The 25015-nt window shown below is 46.8% G+C and overlaps 1 long non-coding RNA gene across 1 annotated transcript; it reads right to left on the bottom strand.

Moving 5' to 3' along the window:
• Positions 1-8594: 8594 nt before the first annotated feature.
• Positions 8595-11086, bottom strand: LOC136491122 (uncharacterized). The gene is made up of 4 exons (XR_010767950.1): positions 10165-11086; positions 9979-10058; positions 9772-9865; positions 8595-8648 (listed from the first exon to the last, which is right to left on the bottom strand). It is a non-coding gene; the product is annotated as an uncharacterized lncRNA (long non-coding RNA).
• Between the last annotated feature and the right edge of the window lie 13929 nt (positions 11087-25015).

The following is a 25015-nucleotide window of genomic DNA, read 5'->3' as shown; positions in this document are numbered from 1 at the left end:
GGTACTAGGATACTCCCCACAAAATTTCATGGTCATAGGATTCCTAGATAATTTACAAAAATTCACATAAGTATCAATCAATGATAAAAGGAAAATCTATAACTCAAAAATCATACCTGCAATGACTCTCAAATTTTTACCAGAGCTTCTACTAAGCAAGAATAGCTCACCCACAAAATTTCATAATTTTTGGAGCACAGAAACTCAAGATATAATTTAAACAAGTTTGCATGCATTTAAAAACACATTTCAAGTTCCTATTTAATTCATCCAAAATTTCCACTTCAAGTGCTCATGTCATATTTTTATTAAATACTAGACTTCACTGTGATTCTACCAAAATTTGAATCACACCATTTGTATCTACCAATTTGGAGATACAAATTTTACAAAACAGCATTCAAATCTACAAATTTGAACTATCCTACAGCTAAACTATCACTGACGCATGGGACCCGCGTGTGCAGCCAGCCCCACTTGTGATCAACACCAGAACAGGGGAGGTGGCTTGCAACGGTGCGGCAGCGGCCTAGCTCATCGACGATGAGGATTCCGATGACACCGAGGGCACCAACACGATCTACGTGGCGAGACGCGTCGAATGATGCTGCCGGCAAGGCCTAAAGCTAACCGGAGGTAGCTCATCGTCAGCCAAGGTGGCACGGCGGAGCTCCGGAGCAAGGTGCAGACGCCGGCGAGCCCCCAATGCCCCTTCTGAGCTCGGTATGAGCTTCACAGTGTCATCACGGAGCTAACTAAGCAGAGAAAGGAGGACAAGAGGGTCCCGGTGGTGGTTGGCCGCGGTGAGCTCTGCTCTAGCGAGGTGCGGCCCTAGAGATGGCGTCAGAAAAATGGCCAATGGCCCTCACCTATGGCTCGGATGGCTTGGCTAGAAGGTCGACGAGGTAGAGGAGGACACGGTGGAGCTATGGTCAAGCTAGAGGTCGTGTTTTTGTGGCGGCGAGTGAGCTAGGTGACGGCGGAGCTCACTCGTCAATGGCGGAACGGTGGTGCGCTGCTGCGACGAGCGGGGAAGGCGATTGAAAACGAGAAATGGAATGGCGAGCTGGTCGGGCAGACGGGCGTGGGTTCAAGTAGTGGCCAGTAGCGCTAGGACGGCCGCGGCGCGTGGCCTGCGCGGTCAGGCGGCCGGCGATGGGTGTCATCCATGCGGCCGTCGAGTTCTGAACCTTGTCGACATTGTAGCGAATCTAAAACTTCGATTCAGTTACCATTGAGCCGACTGACAGGCGCTTTTCAACGCTACACAGTTCCTAAATTGTGAAGAATTAGTGGAAGCAATATACATGAAAGTTGTAGAGCTATGATAGGGCTACAACAATGTTTTAGAAATCATCAGCTAATTCTCAACGGATCACGAGTTATATCAAGCCAAAGTCAGCTCAATCAAACTGGAATTGCAATTCAGACTTAGAAATTTTTCTAAGTGTTGAATCAGCCCTCAACACTGACTTGTGGGCCCTTTTTGAGCATGTTGTGCACATTTTCATGACTTGGCTTCTAAACAAAGTTTGTTCCTTATAAAATTTGCTAAAACTTTGCTTTAGATTGCTCAGACATGCAAACACTCTAAGTTGTACTTTTTAAACAGTCAAACAAAAGAGTTCAGGGGTCAAAACAAGTCAAACCACTATTTGAAATCATAATTAGGCAACATGAACAATGTCCCAAATGACATTCTAAGTATCACTAAGTTGTTTAAGAGAATTATTAGCCACACCACACATTGGTCACACAAGACTCAAGCATTATATGTACTGAAACAAGGAAACACCAATGAAATGTTACATTTGTTTCATAGTCATGTTTCACATGTTTCATGATCTTGTTGCATAGTACTAACTAACTATGTTTCACTAAAGTGAGTTGCACATATTGCACTTGGGTGTTGCACACTATTCATTTCATAAAAAGAACACACATGAAATATAACAATACGTTGCAATGTTTTGAAAACATGTTTCATGCAATACAAGCTCATGAATCGATGAATGATGCTCATGTTCATGAAATGCAAGTGCAAATATGGAAGCCAAACACCTGGGGTGTTACAGCCCTCCCCCCTTATAAAAATCTTATCCCGAGATTTGAAAAGCGTACCATTGTTGATAGAATTCCTTATAACCGTCCCTCAAATAATCTTCTCTTTCCCATGTTGCATCGCGTTCACTACCCTGATTACTCCACATGACTTTGTAAAACTTGACCACCCAACTCTGAGTCACTCGCTCCCAAGTATCAATCACTCGGACCGGCTTTTCTTCAAAGGTCAAATCAGATTTTAACTCGATATCCCAGTGGAACTCTCTCTTTAGGGACGCGAAGACATTTCTTCAATTGGGATACATAAAAGACATTGAAGATAGCACTCATCTCAGGAGGTAATTGAATCTTGTACGCCACCTTACCACTTTGTCCAATGATTTCAAATGGACCAACATATCTCGGCGCAAGTTTTCGCTTCACACCAAAGCGTTGGACACTCTTCATGGGTGAGACTTTCAGATAAATGAAGTCTCCAACTTCGAACTCAATAGGTTTTCTACATCGATCAGCATAACTTTTCTACCTAGCTTGAGCTGCGGCCATATGGGTTTGTATAGTACGGACTTGTTCTTCGGCTTCTTGAACAAAATCAATTCCATAATATCTCCTTTCACCGGCTTCTACCCAATTCAACGGGGTTCTACACTTCCGGCCATACAAAGCTTCAAACGGTGCCATCTTGATACTCTCTTGATAACTATTATTGTATGAGAATTCAGCTAGGGGCAACCACTTTTCCCATGAACCCTTAGCCGAGATGACACATGCTCTCAACATATCTTCTAAGATTTGATTCACTCGTTCAGTTTGTCCATTGGTTTGCGGATGATAGGCAGAACTTCTTACTAACTTAGTTCCTAATAGTCCATGTAAGTGCTCCCAAAAGCGAGCAGTGAATTGTGGTCCTCTATCAGAGACAATAGTGCGAGGTATCCCATGAAGTCGGACTATCTGATTAAAATACAGTTCCGCATAGTCAGTTGAACAAAAATCTATGTGGACAGGAATGAAGTGTGCAGACTTGGTTAGACAATCTACAATCACCCAAATAGAGTTAAAATTCCTCTGAGTAGTAGAGAGTCCAACTATAAAATCCATACTTATCTCCTCCCATTTCCAACCTGGAATAGAGAGTGGCTGAAGTAATCCTGCCTTCATGTGCACAACTTTGACCTGACAACAAGTGTCACACCTAGCCACATAAGCGGCTATCTCTTTCTTCATTTTGGTCCACCAAAAGCGAGGCTTCAAATCATGATACATTTTGCTACTACCATGATGAATAGATAATTTAAAGGAATGGGCTTCGGATATGATTTGATTTCTAAGTTTTCTATCCTTCGGAACCACCAACCTATCCTTAAACCATAACACGTCATTCTCATCAATGCGAAAATGTTTGGTTTCTTGCTCTTTCATCTTGCGCTCGATGTGGAACACACCTGCATCTGTCTTCTGTAGCTCGATAATTCGACTTTGTAGAGTACAACTGACAGTGATGTTGTAAAGGACTGCAGGATGAAGGAGTTTTGACAAATGGACGTCACTTTCAATTAAAGAGTGGCAATGAGATTTCCTGCTTAAGGCATCCGCGATGACGTTTGCCTTGCTAGGGTGATAGTGCACTTAGAGGTTATAATCCTTGATCAACTCGAGCCATCTTCTTTGACGCATATTCAACTCTACAGCCTGCATTCTTGTTGTTTTTGCATTCACGTGTATAACTTCAGAGGAAGTGTGCAGTGTGCTACATACAGGCTGTTTGGTCATGCTTTGCTTTGCAATGTTCCCTTTTCTCAATTCTCATGGCCTAGTTCGTTAGGTAATTCAGATAGATATGTCCAGTCAGTGGATATGGATTATAATAAATGGGCTGAAACTATATCTAAGGAAGAAGAAGAAGAAGATGAAATGATGGTGCTTGTTTTTCCAGCTCTATATTTAGCTTCTATCAAAACTAGAACAAGAACTCCATGTTACACTTCAAAGCTTAGTGGTTCAGAATATACACGTGAACTTCTTGAGGGCCATCCACATGGTTCTTATCATAATTTGCGTATGGAGCCATGGATTTTCAAAGCACTTGCAGATTACCTTAGTTCAAGAGGGCTTTTAAAGAGTACAAGAGGGGTTACTGTAGAAGAACACCTAGCAACGTTTATGTACATGCTTGCGTGAAATGCAAGTTTTACTGCATTGTGTGATAGGTTTCAGCACAGTGGAGAGACAATACATAGACATATCGCAGCAGCCTTTGATGCAATCTCTTCATTGGCTTTTGATTTTGTGAAGCCCCCATCATCTGAGACCCATTGGAAAATATCGATCAATCCACATTTTGCACCTTACTTTCATGTACATATAACAAATATATGTACTGTTTCAAAATTCTTACCTTTTTCTTACATATATACTAATTACAAATAGCACCTCTTCTCTCCCTTGCAGAATTGCTTAGGAGCGATAGATGGGACTCATGTTCCAATCACAATCAGTGCAAGTAAAGCAGCACCGTATCGGAATCGAAAAGGAACTCTTTCTCAAAATGTGATGCTTGCATGTGACTTTGACCTAAACTTTGTTTATGTTTCCACTGGTTAGGAAGGTTCAGCATCAGACGCCGGGGTTCTACGTTCTGTCATTAGGTCTAGCCTATCCCACCGCGCCACCGGCACCTGCGGTGACTCCCAAGACAGGCGCGGCAAGGCATAGGGGCGATGGCGTGGCCACCCCGTAGTGGCACCGGCGGCGGCGATGCCCCCTCAGATCCAGTCGACAGGCAGGAGGAGTCTCGAGCGAGATGAGGGGCGAGCAGATCGAGCGGGATGAGGAGTGAGCAGATTGACAAGGTATGTCCTTTCCTCCTCCCTAGCTCGACAAGGTACGGCTAGGCCATCGAGCTCCGCGGCCCCCGGTGATAGCCTGGCCAAATCCGCGTGCTCGGCAGCCCCTGGCGACGGTGCAGCCCCTGATCTAGCTACTTCAACCTTCCCCTCTCCATCGGCATCACAAGGGCGGCTCCCCCTTTCGTAGCTCCAGTCAGGCAAGTAGCAACTAAAGCTCTGGCATGCTCAGCCCACATACCAGCCCATCACGCCTAGTGCTTCTCTTCTCGTCTAACCTGTGCAAGCTTCCCCTGCTCTATCAGATTCCTTGTGATTCAATGATTTTTTGCAGCATGCTGATACCCCGTTTGAATGTTGTCGTAGTGCTTCTCTTTTGGAATGTTGAATGTTACAATTTCAATGGTGACGTGAAGTTGCAGCCTCCAAGAGCGACCAAGGATAAGGAGAAGTACCATCGGTGACTACTGTACACCGGCCACATAGGTGACGATTGCTATAGGGCATATCTTTTGTATTTTTTGGACAAAGATTAATGTTTGGCATCGGCGAACTTCTCTAATGTGATCGAAGTCTATTAGTGTCCAGATTGCTATCCGGTGGATGCACAAATCATTTGACATTGTATAGTAAACTGAGAACTAACTGCTTAGGAAAAACCTTAAAGAGTTCATGACAATTCTGATAGTTCTGTTGATCTATTTATCATTTCTATCTTTACCACAACGATTCTTCTTTCTCTAAAACATACTTGATTACTCGTAAATTCATGGTTAATACATTAAGTTTTGGATTGTTATAGGTATGGGCAAGGTTGTCGCTTGGCCCTTACCGAGTCAGTGAGCCTACGATGCTGCATACTCCGTAACGATGTTAATTTCACGAATTTAGCTTTTTGAATTAAATATCACTTTAACATTTTCACATCATTGTTATTTTATCATGCGGTCCTTGTATTTTTAGTACAAAAGTTTTCCCGTCTCGTAACAACGCACGAGCACGCTTTACCTACAAGTTTCTACCGTAGCCACGTCAACAAGAATCCGGCTCTCGGGCCTGCTTGGTTTTGAGCGGACCTTGATTGGCCTCATCTAGTTGTGAATTAACTGTAGCAATATTTATTCATTTAAAAAAAATCAAATTCCTATATGGCTCAGCTGTTGTAGTAGTAGCTGAGTTCCTAGACGCGTGCACAGATTCTTGTCCACTCCCGCGGCCGGGCTGTAGACATCGGGCTAAGTGCTCTGTATACAATGCGCTGGGGTCCGGAGATCGGGAGGGACGTCTTCTTTTTATTTGAATGCGTGGAGAGTTCGTGTCGGATCAGGACTCGTATCCGTTCCTATTGAACGCAGGACTTCGTATCCGTTCCTATCGAATGCACGCACAAGGACTTGGGTATGATCAGGATTTGGTATCACTGGGTAGATGATTATTTTAAAATCTTTTTAGGTATAGAGATATGATTTAAGTTATTTTATAAATTTGTCTTCTCTTCTTCACCTCAGTACTCTACTTTATTGTAACATGCCTAGTTGTGTTGTATTGGTCGTTACCATAGTCAATTGAATGATAGTAAGACAATGATAGTATATCTTTGTGCTGGTTCACCTTTTTAACCTGGTGCTCTAATCAATTTCATCGGATATTAGATTAGAGTAGTGAGATATAATGTATTCGTTGTACGCTAGTCTGTGTATACGTTTTGTCCCATGAGGGAGTAGCCTTAAGATAAGATGAATGGTCCAAAGATTCTCTATGGAAGGCAAAAGTTGGCTCGGGACCTGGCTTCCACCAAACAGAAGTTCAAAAGTGAAATAAGTAAAGTGTTTGGGTCCGGTGACTAAAGTTTAGAAGATGTCATATGAGGATGTCGCATGGGGTTTCGGATACTAATAAAAAACAAATTATAGAATCCGTCGGTACTCTACGAGATAAATTTATTAAGCCTAATTAATCCATTATTAGCATATGTTTATTGTAGCACCATATTATCAAATCATGGACTAATTAAGCTTAAAAGATTCGTCTTGCAAATTAGTCGCAAACTGTGAAATTAGTTTTGTAATTAGTCTATATTTAATACTCCATGCATGTGTCTAAACATCCGATAAAACTACGACTAAAGTTTAAGAGGAGGAACCACACACTCCTAATAAAGCAGCTAGCATGTCCGATACCAGCCCCAGCCAATTACCACGCAACACAACTGGTCGTGTGCGGACCGGCAGTCAGCATGGGAGACAGACTGCCGATATGGTGACTCGTATATATGGCCATGCAGCCCGAGCCCGTCAGCCCGGCCCAAGACCCGTTTTTTTGGCCTGGCCCGACCCAGTGGTGAGTGGGCCCAGGCTGGCACGGCCCGGAGGAGCAAGCCGTGCCTAGGCCTTACCCTAGGCACATGGGCCGGCACGGCATGGCCCGCTAAAAGCTTTAGGCCCGATAGAGGCCCGCTAGTCATAACATCCCCATGCCCTGCCTCCGCCATCCCCGGCCACGCCGCCGCCTCCACCTCCACTCCACTCCGCCTCCCCCATCCCCATGCCGCCGCCTCCAGAGCTCCACCTCCACCACGCGACGGCGTTGAGTGAGGCAGCGGCCGCCGCCTCCACGGCCCCCGCGCGTCTGGCTGTGGTTGCCTCCTCCGCGCCCCCCGCACGGCTTCGAGCGGAGCGGCCTCCATCCCCTCCGCGGCGCCAACCCCTCTCCTCCTCGGCTACTCCCCGTCCCTCGACCACGCTGAAGTCCAGCGCGACAGCAGCGCCAGCATCGAGCACGGCAACGGCCACCTCCTCCACGAGCCCCCGCGCGTCTGGCCACCTCCTCCGCGTCCCCTTGCAGCGGTTTCGAGCGGAGCGGCCTCAATCCGGCCTTCTACGCCCTCGATCCGGCCGCTACTTCGCCGGATCCGGCATCAAGCAACCCAGGGGGGAGCTCGCCGGCGGCCGCCGCCACCTCCACTCCTTGCCTCCCCCTCCTCTCTGTCGCATTTGGTGGGCCTCGGGCCGGCCCAACCTGCTAAAAAGGCCGGGCTCATCGGGCTAGCCAGGCACGGAAATTGGCCCGACAGGCCGTGCCTGGGCCATCGGCCAGGCACGATGGACTAGTACGGCACAGCCCGGTGGCCCGATGGGCCCTTCCGTGCCGTGCCCTATCGGGTCGTGCCAAGCACGGGCCCGTGCCATGCCAGACCGGGCCGGCCCATTGGCCATCTATAGCGACGCGACGTCCTAGTTGGCTACTCTGTACTGCCCACCAACGGCGACTGCAAATATATATTAGGTATTATATACGTGGTGGTAAGGTGGAGCACGAAAACGATATAGCGCTAACGTTGTGGTGCAGCACGGGCGGATAATTGAATTTTGAATGAATTGAAATCCAGACACCAGTACGTCTCTGCTCCAATATCAAGCGTGCATTTGAATATAACAAACTCCTATTGCACTTTGGTTTTCAAATGAACCTTTACGCAAGGTGGACATAGAAGACTAAAAGTAGTGGGCAATTATTGAATGGTTCATCTATGTCAAAATTTGACAGCTGGAATATAGATGTACTACCTTAATGTATCATTATGTTGTTCTCTGAAAATGTTATCTGAGAACAATACAGAAATGGTAAATAGCAAAGCCAACAAACTAAAACTCCAGTATGTGTTTCCTCACAACAGTGCCATACCTGAGGGTTAGGTGGTGCTTGCCACCTAGATATACTGAAAAGTGTTCCGATATACTGCAAGGATTGCAACGCTAATGGTTAGTAATGTCACTAAAGTGACTCTGTCCTAGTAGAATGAAACAGCACCAACTTTTATTGGTTGCGCCTTCATAGGTGTGAGAATCAGTTGCTTCCTAGGTGTGAGAACCAGTTGCTTAGAGGTGGGAAACTGAATGGTATAATGTAAGAATAATGAATTTGAGCATAGCACTGTTATGCTGATAACACATTGGGAGAAAAATAGTTTATTCAATATTTTTCTTTGCAAATCAGCAGTTCAGAAAATTTTAATACATCCATTTTTCCCTCTGAAAATTTTTAGCTCAACTAAAGATTTATAGGTAACACATGATCCTTTTATCATGCCTAATAAATTATGTTATTGAAAAATAAAAATACTCTGAATATTTCTTTTGCAATTTTTGGTCAACCACGGGTACTGCTGTTTAGGAAGCAGATTAACCTTTTATTATCCAAATTCTTGTGTTGTTGCAGTAACCATAAAAAGTAGTCGAAATCTGTAGGAGGGAATTATATCAGATAAAAGTGTGACCTCTCTAGAGCTCTGACCTTGACCACAATTTTAATTGACTGTTAGGTTATCCGTTTTGTAGAAATAGTTGAGTAATTCTTAAACCAAAAGATTTGTAGTCTACAAACCATACCAGCTGGCACAAGTCCTGAAACTTGGTAAATTTAAACCTGATAATGAGCTGATATGGCAGGACGATAAAGCTAGCATGACCATCATGACTTACCACAACAACTATTCCATAAGCACATCCTGAAACTTGGTAAATTTAAACCTGATAATGAGCTGATATGGCAGGACGATAAAGCTAGCATGACCATCATGACTTACCACAACAACTATTCCATAAGCACATTGTAGAAGGTTCAGAACACCATCAGGCCATCACACATGTAGTTAGAACCAGAAAGAACATTAACATGTAGATTCCAGATACTATATATAGCTGGGCTAAGCCTATGAGGAGACACTGCGTGCATTTTAATTAATTAGTGTGTTGACAGGTCCCCCTAAGACCTAGCATATGTTATGAGGAGACACTGCGTGCATTGTTCTGTAGTTACGTAGTTATATAGAACCATTCCAAATAAAGTTGAATCTGCATACCCCTTGGTAGAATCCAATGGCAACACCACAGTGCAGTGCTGCAATCTGGTTAACCCTCTCGTAGATGTAAGCCAAAGGTAGATATGAGATATACCTGAGGAGAGTGATCCACAAAGTGATTGTCAGAAATGGTAAGAGCTGATGTGAATTGGATAAGTTGATCAAGCACAAACAATTTTTTTTTGAGTGTATATGCAAAATACTAACACATCGGAGGGGTAAAACTTAATGTTCAGGCTTGATCCTGCTACATTTGCAATTAAGTTCTCATGAGAAAGAACAACTCCCTGGAAAAAAATGATATCCAATATCAGAGATCTGAAATATACAACTCTACAAGTAACAGAACTTTGCTGATGAAGCAAAAAAACAATCGAAGGATGGATGATTTACCTTTGGCGTGCCAGTAGTGCCACTAGTGTAATAGATAGTGGCAACATCTTCAGGTTTTGGCGGACGAAAATGTTGAGGACTGGCCTTTCCCTGAGTTTGAAGAATTGAAGGATTACAGAAAACAAGGGCACACAATATATAGGAGCAAGTGGAAAACAGAAGGTGATGTGCCCTTCTTTATTCAAAATTAAAACGCCAATGACAATGTATTAACAACTTAAACATTCAAATTCCATAAATGAAAATTTTAATATGGAAATGCATACACATTTATATATATGCAAAGTAAAGGTAATTTCCAGCTTGAGCATGCTATGTATGCCTATAACCATCAAATGCATGTATGTCTATAACCATCAAGGAGAACATTTGATCTGTAATCTCATGTGTACTTTGCATACAACGAGTAAAATGAGAACTCCCCTAAAAAAACAAGTAAAACAAAAACAACTGACCTCTACAGCCATACAAGCATGCAGATACAAAAATTTCAGATTAATCTGAACTGGAAGATTCAGTTTGCATTCTAGATAGATCTAACTTCCACTCAACAAAGGATGGTAAAGAAATCATGGCATCCCATGTATAAAATCTAGGAACATAATACAAATAACATAAGTACATATGTGCGGCTTAGGTGTGAAATCACACCAACTTTCTAAGGGCCAAACTCTTGAAGCACATAGGCAAGGAAAAAGAACAAGAAGAAAACAGGGAACCAAAAGGACATGGGATACTTATAGTTGAGTGCATCCACAAATCTGACTTAGGCCATTCCAGATTAATGACAATGAAAATGGCTGCCATGCAGTTGTATCAAAATTTCCTTAAGTTCAGGTACATTGAGAAATAAGGGTATCCACTTCAGTAAAATCATGCAGTTTATGAGAAGCAACTTATACCATGGTAGCCTTTACCCCTTTATGTAGTGATTGAAATCATTAAAAGAGAAAAATCATCATGAGCACCTGGATGAGCACCCTGGAGTAAGTTATGATTTCCACTCTGTGGGGGTATTAACCCCTATACCCTTACAGCTAGGCTTGGGCCGGCCCGGATCAGGCGGTCCGGCCCACTAGAAGACGACGCGTGGCCCGACCAACCTGTTTGGAATCCCGCGTAAGGAATCAAGGCAGATTTGGAGATCAAGCAAGATCCTGGTCAGTTAGAATATGAATCCTTATCCGGCCACCTATGGCAATTGTAACTGGCTAGGATTAGTTTCCAGATCTATAACCCTACCCTCGGGCTATATAAGGCGAGCAGGGGACCCCTCTAAAAAACATCTCTCATTGACATACAACAATACAATCAGACGCAGGACGTAGGTATTACGCCTTTACGGCGGCCGAACCTGGATAAAATCTTGTGTCTGTCTTGCGTCACCATCTTGTTTGTAGCTTGCGCATCTGTCTGCCGATAATCTACTACCTTGGGCATACCCCTAGGATAGACTGCCAACCGTATTTCGTTGACAGTGGCGCGCCAGGTAGGTGGTATGCATACTGCTCTCCAGGCGAACAAGATGGTCATCATCCCCATTTCCATGGCTACGCCGAACGGCCTCACATTCACCATCGGCCGGATCACCTAGACCACCGGCTCCGACGACTTCATCGCCATGACCCCAGAGGAGGTGCGGGTTCAATCTGCGCCGACCATTGCTTCACCTGCATTGGCTACGGCTCCGACCATGGTGGGTCTGGCTCCGACCACGGTGGATCTGGCTCTGACCACGCCAGCGTCGTCTTCGGCCACGCCGACAAACCCGTCGTCTGCTTCCTCGCTACAAAAGGAGGTAGATCGACAACACCGACTTGCTCGACTCCATCGATCAGGTCGGCACCAAACTTGCCGAAACCCTGGCTCTAGTAAGTTTGATTCAAAGTCAACCTAATGAGCATGTAACTACAACCCACAATAGATCTACCCGACCAGCTTGGGCCAGTCGTCCTGCATGACTCAGTACGAATCTCATGGTCACATCTACTTCTGAAGGGCGCTCCTTTCGTTGCCGGCCAGCCCCTGCAACGGATCTTCGGCTCTCTGAGTATGAAGCCTCGATGGAGAACCACCAGGTCTAGCCCTACGGCCTGCGCAACTTCATCAACATGGTCCAAATTGAGGATTATCAAGAAGGATTGGTCCACACAGTTCAAGAGGGTGGCTCAAGCTCCTCGTCCGACATCGCATCTAATGCCTTCGTTCACACCGAGCTCCAGCATCATGACGATGAAGGCATTGAATACGGTCTGGATATCCCAGACCATGCCCTAGGATTCCCGCGATTCCCATCCTTCCCACCAAGGCAAGGAGACTTGATCAATGTTGTCAATAATGACGAACCACCGGTAGTCGGCGAAACAGAACAAGAAAGGCTAGCACGTGAAGCACGCAATATTGACCGGTTTAATCGCCGACAAATCGAAGCCAAGGCAGAAGAGGAGGCCTGACGCATAAGGGTCCAGTCACATGACCTTAACAATGCCTTTGATAGGCTGGGGGACAAGCAGGTCTTTAGGACTCCAAGCGCCAATGTAGTTGTTGCTATGGCGACAATGCAACGACTACCCAACACCCTGGAAACACAGGCAGTTGTGATGATATACAAGCTTACCTGACGGCTGCTATGGCCCAGACCGTAGAGATTGTAAATCAAGCCCGGGCTCCATCCGTCTCAGTCAAATCAAACCACAGCCTCCAGTACTCAAGTCGCTCATAGCCACCCAACCAACATGGCTCGCGTAACAACGACCCATCAGACAACTGTCAAGGTAGAAACGGTGGCCATGATGGTGGTCGGGACGACAGCCGCTGTTGGGATGACAACCGCCGTGACTTTCGGGACGACAACCGCCGGGACAACCGTGATAATCGCCGCGATAAACACGGTCACAGGGTTAATCAGGGTGGCAACCGAGATCGTCGTGATGGCAATAACGATCTCCGCCATTACCTCGGAGAACGCGATCTACGCGATTGCATCAACCAAAGAGCCAACGATCGTGCATCCCACGAAAGCTATCGTCGTATGGAATATGATACTACCCACGGCCCTCTGGGGTTGAAGCAGTTCACTCCGCACCTTCGCCAAGTCATATGGCCCAAAAACTTCAAGCTCGAGAAACTTCAGAAGTACGATGGCAAGGAGAACCCCGAATTATGGGTCATGCTCTACGAAACTACGTGCAGATCAGCCATGGCTGACGAGCACGTCATGTCTAACTACTTCCTAGTCGTTGTCGGCCATGCAGGTCACCAATGGCTGGTCAGCTTGCCGGCGAACTACTTTGATTCTTGGCAAGAGCTCAAGCAAGCTTTCATTGACAACTTCATTGCTACTTGCGAGCAACCCGGCAACAAATATGATCTGCAGCGGATTCGAGACCGAAAAGATGAGCCACTACGCGAGTACGTCCGGCGTTTCTTGGAGATGCGCATCAAGGTCCCATCAATCTCCGACAATGAGGCAATTGAGGCTTTCATTACTGGTCTCCACTTCCACGATGCCCTACAGGACAAGCTCCTTCGCAAGAGACCTGAATTAGTCACAGCGCTCCTGGCCACTGCCAAGAAATATGCAGATGCCGACGATGCTAAAAAGATAATCATCGAAGAAGCAGCAAGGGTTCCACGCTCCGACCACCTCCCACACCGCGATGACTACCACGGCAACCGTGGTCAGAACGACAATTTTGATCGCCGCAACCAGCGCAACGACCCCTGCGACCACCGCAACCAGCGTAATCAGTGACGTAATCGCCGTGACGATTACAGGGGCAAGCGTGCTTGGGAAGACGACGGCGAGGTCAACACCATTAAGAAAGGTGGCGGACGTCGCAACTATGAAGAAGACTACGCCAAAGCATTGAAAGGACCCTGCCAGCTCCACCCCAAGTCAAACCATACCATGGAAAATTGTCCGCGTTCTCAAGTCTATCTACATGCGTCAATAGGCTCCGAATATGTCCGACAAGCCTAACGACGCAGGGGAACAGCGCAACGAAGACAACGATGATGAAGACGCAGATCCTTGTCACAAGTACATCAAGCCAACCAGATCGCATCCACACCATCATTGGAGGCAAAGTGTCCATCGAGACCAAACGAGAATGCAAGCTGCTCGCCCGTGCCTGCTTGAACGTGGCCAACACCGACAACCTCATCGCCGATCCGTGGCTCCCTCCTTGGTCTCACCGTGAGATCTCCTTCAGCAGAAAGGACCAATTGGTGGCAATACCTGAGCCAGGATGTTTTCCCCTGGTCCTCGATCCTTGTATCAACAAGGTTCAGTTCGACAGAGTGCTGATTGACAGCGGTAGTTCCATCGATATACTGTTCAAGAACAGTCTGCCATCCCTGAAGATAACCCTAGGCGGATCCCAAACCATACGAGGCACAGTTCTAGGGTGTTCTCTCCCGGTTAGAGCTCTACACCTCTTGGGCAGATCACGCTACCTGTGTAGTTTGGTACCCCAGACTACTTCCGCACCGACTACGTCAACTTCATGGTCGCTGACTTCGATGGCACCTACCATGCTATCCTTGGTCGACCATCGCTCACCAAATTCATGGCCATACCTCACTACAGGTATTTGGTGCTCAAGATGCCTACCGAGAAAGGGGTTCTAACTCTCAGGGGCAATGTGTACGCAGCTTATACCTATGAGGACGACAGCTTCAAATAGCAAGAGGCTCACGACCTCTCTATTCGCATGGCTGAGACCATGCTCGATGCCAAGAAGACCTCGGCCGACCACCCGAAGATCCCAGAGCTCGAGGCTCCATGCAAGAACATCAAGTCCAAGAAGCACAAGGTGATCCAGCTGGTCGACGGTGATCCCAGCAAAACAGCCCTTATCGAGGCCAACCTAGATCCTAAATAGGAAGACGCGCTCGTTAGGTTCTTGAGGAGCAACTGTGAGTGTGTTCGCATGGAAACCTGACTGACATGCCCGGTGTACCTCAGAACTTGATCGAGCACTCCTTGAATGTCAACGGCAAGGCCAAACCTATCAAGTAGAAGCTACGATGGTTCGCTCGCAACAAAAAGGAGGCGATTAGGGTAGAAGTTACACGGCTTTTGGTAGCCAGATTTATCAAAGAAGTGTATCATTCGGAAGTGGTTAGCCAACCCAGTTCTTGTACGCAAAAAGAATAATGAATGGAGAATGTGCGTTGATTACACTGATCTCAACAAACACTTCCCTAAAGACCCCTTTGGCTTACCTCACATAGATGAGGTCGTAGATTCAACCGCCGGTTGCGAGCTGCTTTCCTTTCTCGATTGCTACTCTGGTTATCACCAGATCACTCTCAAAAAGGACAACCTAGATCAAGACATCCTTCATCACGCCTTTCGGCGCCTATTGCTACACGACCATGTCATTCGGGCTCAAGAACGCTGGGGCTACCTACCAACGCGCCATACAGGCCTGCCTCAAAGACGAGATAAAAGACGACCTCGTCGAGGCTTATGTTGACGATGTAGTTGTCAAAACCAAGGAAGCACATACCCTAGTTGACAACCTAGAACGCACCTTTATAGCCCTTAATACATTCCAATGGAAATTAAACCCAAAGAAGTGCATCTTTGGTGTTCCTTCTGGTATACTGTTTGGCAATGTCGTCAGTCACGACGGCATATGCCCTAACCCGAAGAAAGTCAAAGCTATCTTAGACATGAAGCCGCCTAAAAAGGTGAAGGATGTCCAGAAGCTTACCGGATGCATGGCTACTCTCAGTCGTTTCATATCAAGATTAGGCGAAAAAGGACTACCATTTTTTAAGCTGCTCAAAGCATCCGAGAAGTTTGACTGGTCAAAGGAAGCAGACGCTACCTTCACACAGTTGAAATAATTCCTTACATCACCTCTGGTCCTCACTTCTCCCAGAGAAGACGAAACCCTCCTGCTTTACATTGCAGCAACTAATCGAGTGGTCTCCACTACCATGGTGGTCGAGCATGATGAGCCTGGCCACGCCTACAAGGTACAGCGACCAATCTATTTCATCAGTGAAGTACTCAATGAATCCAAGACTAGGTACCCATAGATTCAGAAACTGATCTACGCCATACTGATAACATCCCAAAAGTTGAAACATTACTTCGACGGATATCGTGTGGTGGTCATGACCAAGTACCCTCTGGGGCACATCATTCGTAACAAGGATGCAAACGGGTGCATCGTCAAATGGGCAATGGAGCTATGCCCTTTCTCCTTGGAATTTGCAAGCCGTACTACAATCAAGTCTCAGGCACTCAGTCGATTTCATTCGTCGAGTGGACAGATTTAAGCACACCTGCCTCTCAGAGGGCCCGATGAGTATTGGAAGATGTACTTCGATGGTTCTCTCAACATCGACGGCGCAGGAGCAGGAGTCCTTTTCATGTCACCATCCAAGGAGCAGCTCTGGTACGTCCTCAGGATTTATTTCCCAGCATCTAATAACGCCGCCGAGTATGAAGCATGCCTACATGGTTTGCGCATTGCGGTTGAGCTCGGTGTCAAACGTCTCTATGTCTACGGAGACTCGGCTCTAGTCATCAACCAACTCAACAAGGACTGGGACACGACCAGCGAAAAGATGGATGCATACTGCAAATCAATCAGAAAGCTGGAAGGCAAGTTCTATGGCATCAAGTACACACACGTGGTCTGGGACAAAAATCAAGCAGCAGATGCGCTGTCAAAGTTAGGATCATCCCGAGCCAAAGTCCCACATGGCGTATTCGTTCAAGACCTGCTCACGCCTTCCATCGAAGAGGAAGATCCCATGGTCGACAAGCCTCCAAACTAGCTATTGGTGGCTACGGTTCCGACGTCAAGCACCATCGAGCCACCTTCAACCACTAACTGAGCCCGACTGGAGAGTACCTTTCATCAAATACCTAACAGATGGCAGCGGTTACACTGATCGGATAGAAAACGAACGCCTGATGCATCGCAGTAAGCAGTATCTGCTCATCGATGGCAAATTATGGCGCAAGAACGCAAAGGAGGAAATTTTGATGAAGTGTATAACCTAGGAGGATGGCGAACAACTCCTGGACCAAATCCACTCTAGCTCCTGTGGCAACCACGTGGCCTTGAGAACGCTAGTTGGCTAGGCTTTCCGAGCAGGGTTCTATTGGCCGTCAGCTGTAGCCGATGTAGAGAAGCTAGTCCGCCATTGTGAGGGTTGTCAGTTCTTTGCCAAGAGAATCCACGTACCAGCACACGAGATCCAGACAATACTAGCCTCTTAGCCCTTCGCATGCTGGGGACTGGATATGATTGGGCCCTTCAAACCGGCTCCTAGGAAATTTACATGTGTCTTTGTGCTAATCGACAAATTTTCTAAGTGGATAGAGTATATGCCTCTTGTACAAGGCATCCTCAGAAAAGGCTGTCACGTTCATCGACCAGGTCATCCACCACTTCGGCATACCCAACAGCATCATCACTGATCTAGGTACTCAGTTCACCGGGAATGCTTTTTGGGACTTCTGCTGATGAAAGGAGCATAGTAGTAAAGTACGTCTCGGTGGTGCACCCTAGAGCTAATGGATCAGGTCGAGCGGGCAAAAAGTATGATCTTGGATGCACTTAAGAAGAGGATGTATAGAGAAAATGACAAAGCTCCTAGAAGATAGCTCAAAGAGTTACCAGCCAGTGGTCTGGGGCCTCAGAACCTAGCGCAGTCGCAATACCAACGTATCACCATATTTTATGGTTTACGGTGCTGAGGTCAGTGCTCCCTAGCAGATATAGCCTTCAGGTCAGCAAGGGTAGAGAACTTCGACGAAGACAATGTCAATGAAGTGCGGGAGCTAGAAGTGAATAGTGCAGAAGAGAAGCGGCTTGATTCTTGCGTACGTACAACCAAATACCTTGTTGTTTTGCGTAGGTACTACAGCAAGAATGTTAAGGAGCATTTCTTCATGGTCAGGGACCTAGGTCCTGAAGTGGAAGACGAATCAGGCTGGTGTCCACAAACTCGCAACTCCATGGGAAGGGCCCTTCATGACAAGGAAGTTACACGACCAACGTCTTACAGGTTAGCTCACCTGGACGGTACGGACGTACCCAATTCATGGCACATCGACAAGCTTAGGCATTTCTATGCTTAACTACTAAGATATGTACTCCTCTTGTACTTTCGATTTAATTCAATAAAGCTATTATGATTTCTCCGACCACTCTAATGTGTCACTTTGAAGTCTATCGTTATCCTAACTCAACCAATCAAAACCGACCACCATTCCTTCCTGGGTTTTCGGAGCAGGCCCTATCTCCGGTTCCTCCAAACGCGTGCATGGGATCTGCTCTCTGTGCTAAGGGTGATCGGCAGGTCCCCTCTTGTTTGACTTGTCTGCGTCTACGTGTGCACAGGCTACGCACCTCACACTCCGACCACAGGACAAACTAGGGCCATACAAACCTGTCAGGATGATGTGTCGACTAAACTAGTACAACTAAATAGAACGCTAATATGTTCTTACTTAGTTACACCAACACGAGATCCAAGCTTAAATACGTTTTCCACAAAACAAATAATCTTATGCTGATATACAGTTACGTTATTACAAGCTTGCCTGAAAAGGTCTAAGTTTACAATAACACAACTACATCTTCTTCTACAGCTACAGCCTATACTATTGGCTGGTCAGGGTCACACAGGCACCTGCTGCTCACTGGGCCTAGCATCGTGCTAGAGTCCCTAGGGACTCTTGTACTAGTTGCAGCTGAAGAAGATGGCCCCACCGATGCTTGGCTGGTCGAGACCGCAGGCTTCGCCTGGTTGGCTCAAAACTGATGGCGCTTCCTAGCTGACTTGTTGATGGCGTACCCTGTACAGGTGTTGTCCCACCTCCACACAGGTTAATGTCACCAATTATTTTTGCCAGACAAGTCCTAGCTAGGGTCATCTGAAGCTCCTCAGCCTTGTCTAGATCTACCTCCTTCGGGTATCCAGCCTCTAGGCGCTTGAGATCGATCAAGGGGTAGTGAGCACGCACCATGCTTAACACATGTGCACCGGTGTACTCACCCACCTCCTTCACTGAACTCCTGGAACCATCCCCATGCCTTTCGGCATCTATCGACCAGTCCGAGCTATGGCGTCCTTAGCACGTCCTCTGTAAAGCGCTGGATCGATAAGGTTGAGGACCGACAAAATGCCTCGTTGCCACTTCCTGGCACCGGTTCTTCCATGTGTCCCGATCCTCGGAGATCTCTTGGCACCGCGCCTTCCTAGCTGTCACTGATCCTTTATCACTGGCTTCCAGATGCTTCTTGGCATTGACTTTTAAAACTGCAAACCGCACATAAGCCATTAAAATGTCATACCACGACAAGATAAAGCGGGCAACAAAAGTGAGCAAAGGGGTTTGGAAAACTTACTTTTCAGTTCCTCTTTCATCTTGGTCATGTGGTCCCAGGAGCTGTGACTGGTCGTGCGCCAGTTTTCTATTGTCCTCCTTCAGGCGATCACACTCCACGACCGCACGATTGTTCTCCTCTAGGAGACTGGACCACTTCGGCTTCTAAGCCTGCACTACATCTGTTACTACCAACAACGCAACAACACTCGTCATGCACTCATTGTGATAAAGTGACTACTTACTTGTCCTTTCCTACTCTTTGTTACTGAGCTGGACGACCAGGTTCTAGGTTTTGGGACTCTTGCTCCATCCTCTCACGGTTGGTGGCTTCAAGTTGGTGGCGCAAGCGTTCCACTTCCACCAGTTAGCTCTTTATTGCTTGCAGTGATCCCCTCGACCTGGTCGAAGCATTTCTTACTGGTACCTTGCGGTCTTCATTAAGTCCTATGTGCAAAAAGCTAAGTAAGAAAGTTTGACTACACAGGTGATGAAGCAAAACATACCTGGACCTCCGTCACCAGTCGTTTCGCCGCTCGTTCAACCTTCTTGGTCTCTTCGACCTCTGGGATTTCCTCATGAACAACCCATTGGTCGTTCCGCCAGCGCGACACATATACATGTTGTCGCTTGTCCTGTGGATGGCCTAGGACCTCCTCTACTTCGTCCTCTTCGGCCTCCTCTTCGAGTATCGGTGCTGGTCCGGAGTTGGCAGCTTCTACGATCACTATGGCCTTTCGCGGGCTACAGCATCGACAAATGTGCTCTGTGCTATCACCTTCGGTCGCTGCTTCTCGATCTATTCCATTACTCTTGGTGCTGAGGTGTTGCCCTTAGTAGGTTGGTGCTCGGAGCACTTGTCCTTGGCTCGGCTCTTCCCTCGACTACCTACTCAGGGACTGTTGTCTGGCTGCTTGTATGCTGAGGCTCCAGCGGACCTTCTACTATGGTTTTCTCCATGGCCAGCTGCTGGGCAGTCTTCTCTGAAATTGCTGGCGAAGCCACGTCGCTCCCGGCTAGTTGGTCTAGATTTTCGGTGGACGCCGAACTAGTATATCCGAGATAAGTTCAGAAGGCAACCGTAATCAATATAAATTGCAAGCTTACATCAAGGTTACAAATACTTACATGTTGGAAGCACAGAATGATGTGGCAAAGGCGCGTCTCTTTGGCCGTGCTTGCTCCACGTGCTGTGCGGGTGACACCTGGTCTCCCTCTACGTCTAGCACCGACGCCGAGGCTTGGTGCTTGACCCCTCCGCCACTTGTCCTCGGCGCTATAGTGGTCGGTGATGTGAGTCCCACCGGCACAGAGGAGCCACCTTGCTCCGTCGACTCTAGTTGCCTCCTCCTCTTTCGAGGGACGAGTTGAAAGATGTCTGCATCCTCTGTGTCGTCGTCCGAAAAAGTCAAGATCGCCTGACGACGCTTGCTGGTCGCCGGCCGCTTACCGGCAGCTTTGGCCGCTGCCTCCTCTCCAACTCCGAGCACGGCCTAGTCCACGTCCTCGCCCCCGACGCTGGTCTGGGTGGTCAGGGTCAGCAACTTGCGGCCAATCTACACTAAGGGGGTGGCGACACAAACACTGTCGCTCTATCCCGACCATTAATCTAGGGAAATAAATAGGAGATCACACAGTAAGTTTCTACTACAATATGAGACTACGGGTACTAGGCCAGATGAGTTACCTTTGGGGGAGGTCGGGCGAGCTTGAAAGCATGCTCGATGTCGCTCAATCTAACATAATTTGGATCAGCTAAGTTAAATAGCTCTCCAATTCTGGCTCTGACTTCGATCTTGTCAAGCGCCTCCTGCCTCAGTCCTCGTTGGGTCTGCGCTACCTTAGTACTCGTAGCCGGGATGTACCCTCCTCTAGCAGGGCTAGATCCTTCGGCTGATGAAGTTCCCGACCACTGCTAGGACCATCAAGTTTCTTCCACTAGGATCATCCCAAGTATTTCTGGAATCTGTTCTAGGCGCTTGGGTTTCTCCTGACCAGCTGGTCCTCTTCTTTGGAATGAACCCCACGTCGCACAGTGTGATCATGTTCGGCTCTTCACGGATGTAGAACCACTTCTTGTACCAGTCCTCAAGCGACGTGTTCCAAGGGCAGTGCAGGTATTGGGCCTTCATCCCTGTCATGGAGGTTGAGGTACACACCTCTAGCTATCTTCGAGCCGTCGCTTCCTTTCTTCCGTAGATAGAAAAGATGGTGAAAGAAGTCGAAATCGGGCTGGAATCCGCCATATGCTTCGCAAAGATGAATGAAGGTGGAGACAAGGAGAATCGAGTTGGGATGCAGATTGCAAATCCCAATCTCATAGTACAGACAGAGCCCCTGAAGAAAAGGGTGCACTGGAACCCCAAAACCCCGCTTGAAGAAATCTTCGAAAACCACAATCTCACCTGGTTGTGGATCGGGGTACCCCTCGCCCTCCGGCGCGCGCCATCCTGCGAGTTCCTTGTTGTGGAGTACTCCCATGATGACGAGGTCTTCGATGGTCTGCTCAGTTGCTTCTCGATTTCCACCACTCCTTCGCCATGACTCTTGCTTTCTTCTGGGCGTCACTTTTCGCCATGAATCCAGCCTTGCTGATGAAAGAGGATACGGTGGAGGATTGATTGGTGATGATTTCAGAGGTATTAGGTTTGGCAAGAGGAAGAAGAAGGCTGCAGGCGGTGAATGGTAATGGGGTTCGGTAAAAAGTAACTTACCAATTCTATAGTATATTTAACCAAGAGTTCCGCCGTTTCGTCTGCCCTGAGATTCTTGGGAGACGTGCACACACGCCGTAGATGGTTGTTTTCACAACCTCGAGATTATGCCAATATATGCGCCTCTTCGTTATCAGTGTATGCGCCTCTTCATTACCAGTGTGAGAGGGCCCACGCTAACGCACCTCCTTATAGGTGCCAAGTGACTGTTTGCTTGAAAGGATAAGAAGGCAGTATGACGTGCTATACCCATCTACTTTTTTGACCAGACGTGTCAGATTGGACTTGCCAGAGTAAGAATATAAATAAATACACCAAATAATAGTACAAGTGGCATTTGGTTCTTCACCACACCTCTCGTGCTCAGGGACTGTCCAGACCACTATCGTGCTCGGGGACTGCCCAGACCACGGGGACTGCCCAGACCACTATCGTGCTCGGGGACTGCCCAGACCACTATCGTGCTCGGGGACTGTCCAGACCACTACCGTGCTCGGGTACTGATCCGACCACTACCGTGCTAGAGGACTTTTCAGACAACTACCGTGCTCGGGGACTGTTCCCACCATTATTTGGAGACCACTCTCCTCGGCTACATGTGATTTGTACTCACATACAGTTGAGAGGTATTTATTTAGACCTTGCTACAAGGCTTATACTCAGCAAGCTCGGGGACTACATCGGTACGATGCACCTGCTGGTGCATCTCGTATTGCTTGTACGACGATTGGATTCTTAACTTCAGTGGAAATTCTTTTTAGACCCTGGCACCACGTGCCTATGTCACCTACTACCAGGCTCAGGGACTAAGTGGGCACACTTCACCTTGCAGTGAATGTGTTTATTTTATCGACCCCTACGCTTTGACTGATTGCCAGAACTACTATTGTCCAAGGGTCACTTACATTTCTTTTCAGAAATACAAGTGGGCACACTTGATAAGGAAATAAATCTTTTTCTTTTTTCTTTAGAGCACCATGCATTCTTTGGACAACCAGAATCTTTAGCTATAATCGTGGTCTACTGCTCTCTGTTCTGACCAGAATGCTGGCACATTCGATTGGTCAATGTTTCAATTAGTTGGAGATGACATGAAGACGGATCGCATTAGTCAAAGGAGATCGAACGGCGTGTCGCAGCATAATATATGGTGCTCGGGGACTAGCTATGGGGTATTAACCCCTATACCCTTACGGCTAGGCTTGGGCCAGCCCGGATCAGGGGGTCCGGCCCACTAGAAGATGATGCGTGGCCCGACCAACCTGTTTGGAATCCCACGCAAGGAATCATGGCAGATTTGGAGATCAAGCAAGATCCTGGTCAGTTAGAATAGGAATCCTTATCCGGCCACCTATGGCAATTGTAACTGGCTAGGATTAGTTTCCAGATCTGTAACCCTGCCCCCCGGGCTATATAAGGCGAGCAGGGGACCCCTCTAAAAAACATCTCTCATTGACATATAGCAATACAATCAGACGCAGAACATAGGTATTATGCCTTTACGGCGGCCGAACCTAGATAAAATCTTGTGTCTGTCTTGCGTCACCATCTTGTTTGTAGCTTGCGCATCTATCTGCCGATAATCTACTACCTTGGGCATACCCCTAGGTAGACTGCCAACCGTATTTCGTCGACACACTCCAGTAGTAATTGGCGTTGATGGCATATTTGCATCATCTCCACCAACTACCTAGACAAAGAAACTAGGAAAATTAAGGAGGAAAGGTCCTTGAATAATCATGAATATTACATTGTGTTTGTCAACAGTAAGGAGCCCAGACTTACCACTATAAGCCGAACACATGGCATTTGAGCTATAAAACTTAACAGCTGCCATCAATAGATAACCATGAGTAAGATAATAGCCGTAAGTTCAGTCTACGTCTTTTAAATGTAGAATGACATAATAATACAATAATAATGTGAAGTTGAAAGCTAAATGGCATCAATAAACCAATGTAGCTTTTCAAAATAAGAACAAAAATTTTATTCTTTAAATATCAGGCCCCAGTATCCACAAGATTAACCATATCTTTCATGTATATGGGCCCGCAAAAAGGTTGTCATGGCTGCCACTTGTCCCATACTATACGATGTTTTTTATGCTAGAGAAACCTATTATCAGAGTTATACAAGTACAAATAAAGAATGACCTGAATCCCTGGAGCAGTTCCAGCCTCACTAGTTATGACTAAGATGACTTCTGACATGCAGCCTCATCATAGGCTTCATTTGCAAATTTTATTTTAGGAACTAGTAATTGTCAAAGGTTGAAAGAGAGAAGTGATTAAAGCTCACAATGCTTAGAGTTTGAGGCACACAGAATATTACTTCCACCGCTGCATGGTTCACAATGAAATCTGGGCTTGAAAGTACAAATGTACAATACACAAAAACTGTGACTAGACAAATCATAAATGAACAAGAGAACTATAGTATAGTCATTCTGTGTTGTGAACATACCGAGAGTGTCATAAAGTGGCACAGATACATATGAATGTGCAGAACAAGCATGGTCAACTATAACCCACTCGGGTCTATTTATAAAATACAGACCAATGCATCCACCCTGATTCCAAATAGAAATGTGTTTGACGTAAGCTCAAATATACTCGCAACATATTTGTTTTGTTAAGAACAAAAGGACAAGCGGGGACGAGAAACAAACCCTCATCGATGTCTCCACTCAGATCTGTGACCGTTGGTGCCTGATCTGCAGAGGACGGACCACCGACTTGCCATCCGCTGTCAGCTCTTCCCGTGGCGAGGTGGG

The sequence above is a fragment of the Miscanthus floridulus genome, chromosome 1 (assembly GCF_019320115.1).
Source record: "Miscanthus floridulus cultivar M001 chromosome 1, ASM1932011v1, whole genome shotgun sequence".
In the NCBI taxonomy this organism is placed as follows: domain Eukaryota; kingdom Viridiplantae; phylum Streptophyta; class Magnoliopsida; order Poales; family Poaceae; genus Miscanthus; species Miscanthus floridulus.
The sequence above is the reverse complement of the archived record's forward strand: the minus strand, read 5'-3'. Positions and strand labels throughout refer to the sequence as shown.